Consider the following 4,294-nt stretch of genomic DNA (forward strand, 5'->3'; position numbering starts at 1 on the left):
TGCAAACCCTGATCTGCTCATTCCTGACAATGAACCACACTAGTTGGTTCGTGGACAAATGAAATATCTTGTGATTTAGGCCGAAAAATCTCTCATAAACTAATTTAACTATTCCAATGACGTGTAAGTTTTACAATATTAACTAATAATAACTTCTAGTTTTCCAACTTTTGTCGTGACAATGAACCACACTAGTTGGTTCTTGGACAAATGAAATATCTTGTGATTTAGGCTGAAAAATCTCTCATAAACTAATTTAACTATTCCAATGACGTGTAAGTTTTACAATATTAACTAATAATAACTTCTAGTTTTCCAACTTTTGTCGTGACAATGAACCACACTAGTTGGTTCATGGACAAATGAAATATCTTGTGATTTAGGCTGAAAAATCTCTCATAAACTAATTTAACTATTCCAATGACGTGTAAGTTTTACAATATTAACTAACTTCTAGTTTTCCAACTTTTTTTAACTTGATAATATGAATTATTCAACAATAATTACACTCGACAAATTTAGAGATTTGCAATTTGAGATGACTTCTTATGGCAAACCAGCAAAAGCAGATTGCCACAAATAATTTTTTAGTTGGTTGCATAACTAAGAATTGAAGTGTGCTTATGACAAAAATTACATAACCACTTTGGCTTTTAAACTGGGAAAATCTGATAGCAGCAAATTTGATTAACATAAAACGTAGGTAATTTCATAAAAGCAAACAGAAAAATTTTCATGTGAGAAACTCCCCAGAGTCACTGACTAAAATGGAGCAGCTGCGATTGATTTCTCTTTCTAAACAATGGCGTCTAGAGGAAACATAAATGAACTGATATGGCCATAACAATCACAAAAATTATTCCTGCTCTATTTCTAGCATTTCATCATCAGAACTGCCCTGGGAGAGCCTGTAATAGAGAAGCATCATAGTCGCCATACAAGACCTGGAGAAAGAAATCATAAGCATATTTCATTAGATGACTGCTAGGTTTCAAATTCCAAGTACACAGGGCCATGTAAGTTATCTTGGGGTCAGTGCTGGTAACCTTTGTCAAAGTCATTTCCATTAACCTAAAGGTTTACAGTCTCAAGCTTGAGCATCAACAAGAAGGATCTTAAAACACTATCACACAGTCATTTAGGATATGAAAGCCACCAAGGAGAGTCATTATTGAAAGAAGGCACTGACAATAAAACTCACATGGAATCCAAAATATATAACACCCAAACACTTTACAAAAGGTTAATAAAAGAAAGTTTAAACACTCACATAATGGCAAGAAAAAGCAAGATCTTCCTGGGATCTACAGAAGATCGTCGCCGTCGAGAGTGCCCCTCAACTAAATCATCAGTTGTTGATCCACCATCTCGGTCTTCTTTTCGTGCAGCAGTTACTGGCAAAGTAGGCAAAGGAGGAGACCAAAACGGTAGCAAAAACCTCAAGAACCTTCTATGGAAACTACCTGGTATACACACCCCCTTGGATCAGAATATGTATGCGTATATAAGAGTCAAGCAAGTTTCTAAACAGTAGCCAGATAGGTTAGCATGGAATACAAGCTCATCACTTTAAAACAGAGATGGATAGAAAAGTAAAAATCAAATCGACTATCCTTGGATGTCTAGTGTGTGTGCGTGCTATGAGACTGGAAACAGGAAACTGCAACGGAATAAGAAATGTGGTTAGAAGGTTTTGGGGAATAAAAAATGTGAAACTCCCAGAGTCTACTTTGCATATAAAACTGATCTGATGTCTCATCAGGAAATGAGAACTATAACAAAAACAAGAATAGATAACAGAACAAGAAACGGATCTCCTGGTGAAGTTTCTGTTAACAGTGTGTATTTGTACATTTAAAGAGATAGGTTGAATGAATTACTTCAACTGCATTGGTAATTAAGGCTGCTGAAATTTTGAAGGTTGTAGCAGGCAAAAGCTGTACATGCGACTAACTAATATTCATTAGCACCATTATACATGGATATTCAGAAACATGATAAACGATAACATGTTAACATAGCATTGAAGACTTGGCAAAAAATTTAACTGTATTTACAAACTCTCTAGTGAGAACCATTTGATTTTGCATCAAATCTCATAGGTATAGGTATAGGCATTCTTTAGACAATCTTGTGATAGAACTTTTCAAATTTCCCGCTGCATATCCTCATAAATCAACACACGCTCGTTCAGATAAAGAAATAAAGTTGAAAGCAAATTGCAATATTAAATCAAAGGGGGGCCATGAAGTAGCTAAATCTCTGAAGTGTTAGATGTAGAAAAATTATGATCTGTTCCCTTAACCTAGTTTACAAGGTTGCGTGTGTATTGTTTAGGCCCAACCCACATGTTTTGTCATGCTGATATAAATTTTAGTATGCATCAATTGTAAACATACAAAGAGTACTTCTACTATTTTTCACTTTTCTATCCCCTGAAAATTAACACACAATTTTGGCAAACATCCACACATGTGCAACACTTATTTTTTGTCAAGGTGACCCTGGAAAAACCCCACAGCCTCTTTGGGAAAACCAGTTTTCAAATGAGGCTTTTATTGCTTGAGAAATTTAGTACAAATACATAAAATCTGGAAATTTTACTTATCTCCTCTAGCAGCTAAAGCATTAAATGCAAATCGGGAAATTTGTGCCCACTGAATTTTTTCCAGATTTCCACAATTTTTATGCCCAGAAATTTATGCATTTTCTCATAGCTCAGCTCCTCCAAAATTGTGCCAAGAATTCTGCCTCGAAGTCTGCCAAATCTACATCGATTATGTGCCTGATGGTGACTCTTGTGCCTCGAAAATTGTTCCAGGTGACAGCTAGAAGCCTCCTCAAAATTCGTGATGCCTGTAGCAGCAGCCCCGAAATTCATGCTTCGAATTTTGGGCCTGAACAGCACTCCAAACTCCCTCAAATTTTTTGCCCAGTGCCTCAAAATTTGTGCTGCAAATTTGTTGTTGTGTTCCTCGATTTTTGTGCCTCCTTGAAACTGAGTTGTTCCTCAATTTATGCGCTGCCTCCTCGAAATTCGTGCCCTAGGTCTTCTCTCCTTGGAATTCGAGCCCTCCTTTCTCAGCTACAAATTCTCCTTGAAGTTTTCTCTCCTCTCTTCTCCTCATGCTCTCTCAAGTGTGAAGTGAAAAATGAGCCTCCCTTTTCCTCTTTTGTCTCTTTAGAAAAGATAGAATCGATCCAATGGATGAAATTTAATCTCCAAATCTCAAGATGTGTGGTTGAGATTAACTCTCTCAATGATCTCCCTCACACATTGGCCCCATTACTTAAAATTCTCCTAGTACTTTTTCAAGTTGTGTACATTTTTCTATTTTTCTTATAAAGTGATTGTTCAACTCACTTTAATATTAGAAAAATACGTTATGTACTTTACACATAAAGTCACTTTATAAAGTACAAGTTACTTTAATATTAGAAAAAGTATATGGTACAACACTTTTAAGTATCTTTTCCACCTATAACTCATAAATGTCACCAAGACAAAAGTAATTAATGTGTTCACTATGCTAAAAGGGATAAATGTCTGGTAACACCTCTCCTTGGTACTATTTCCAACACTTCCTCTTAATGAGGAAAGTGTTGCTCGCCATTCCCATCCTGTCTCTGAAGAAAACATGCTTGCTTCTTGGCAAAGACTTAGTGAGAATGTCTTCTACCTACTTATCAATGGATATATACACAAGCTTCACTGATCCTCTTTGAACCCAGTCTCTGATGAAATGGTATCTGATCTCTATATGCTTTGACCAATCGTGAAATACTGGATTCTCAGAGAGTTTAATACAACTTTGATTGTCACAGTAAATCGTAGTTGGTCTGAGCATTTGACCAAATAATCCATGAAGCATCTTGTGAAGCCATAATGCCTCGCACCCAGTGAGAAACAACATTCGAAAGTACTCTTTCGATCCGGTCACTGACACTGCCAACCCAATGTAAGTCTATGCAACCAATCAATTTGAGTCCATCACATCTGACATAGTCTAAACCATGATCCACTATGCCTTGTAAGTACCTCAACACATGTTTTGCAGCCACCCAGTTTACTCTTCTGGTCTCCATCATACACTGACTCAATGTGTTGACTGCAAAACAAATATTTGGTCTAGTGTTGACCAGATACATTAATGAAACAATCAGTTGACGATACAAAGTGGGATCCACCAACTCGGAATCAGCATCATCCAACTTCTTCCAGTTGGTGATCATAGGAGTAGCCATAGGCAGATTCTTCATGATGGAGGCATACTCCTCCACCATGGCATCCCTC

The 4,294-nt window shown here is 36.8% G+C and overlaps 1 long non-coding RNA gene across 1 annotated transcript; it reads right to left on the reverse strand.

Moving 5' to 3' along the window:
• Window positions 1-645: 645 nt before the first annotated feature.
• On the reverse strand, window positions 646-3,129 carry LOC149232880 (uncharacterized). Its single transcript, XR_016247581.1, has 2 exons — window positions 1,271-3,129; window positions 646-944 (listed from the first exon to the last, which is right to left on the reverse strand). It is a non-coding gene; the product is annotated as an uncharacterized LOC149232880 (long non-coding RNA).
• Between the last annotated feature and the right edge of the window lie 1,165 nt (window positions 3,130-4,294).

The sequence above is a fragment of the Pinus tabuliformis genome, chromosome J (genome assembly GCF_031772625.1).
Source record: "Pinus tabuliformis cultivar Carrire ecotype Pingquan chromosome J, CPIR1, whole genome shotgun sequence".
In the NCBI taxonomy this organism is placed as follows: domain Eukaryota; kingdom Viridiplantae; phylum Streptophyta; class Pinopsida; order Pinales; family Pinaceae; genus Pinus; species Pinus tabuliformis.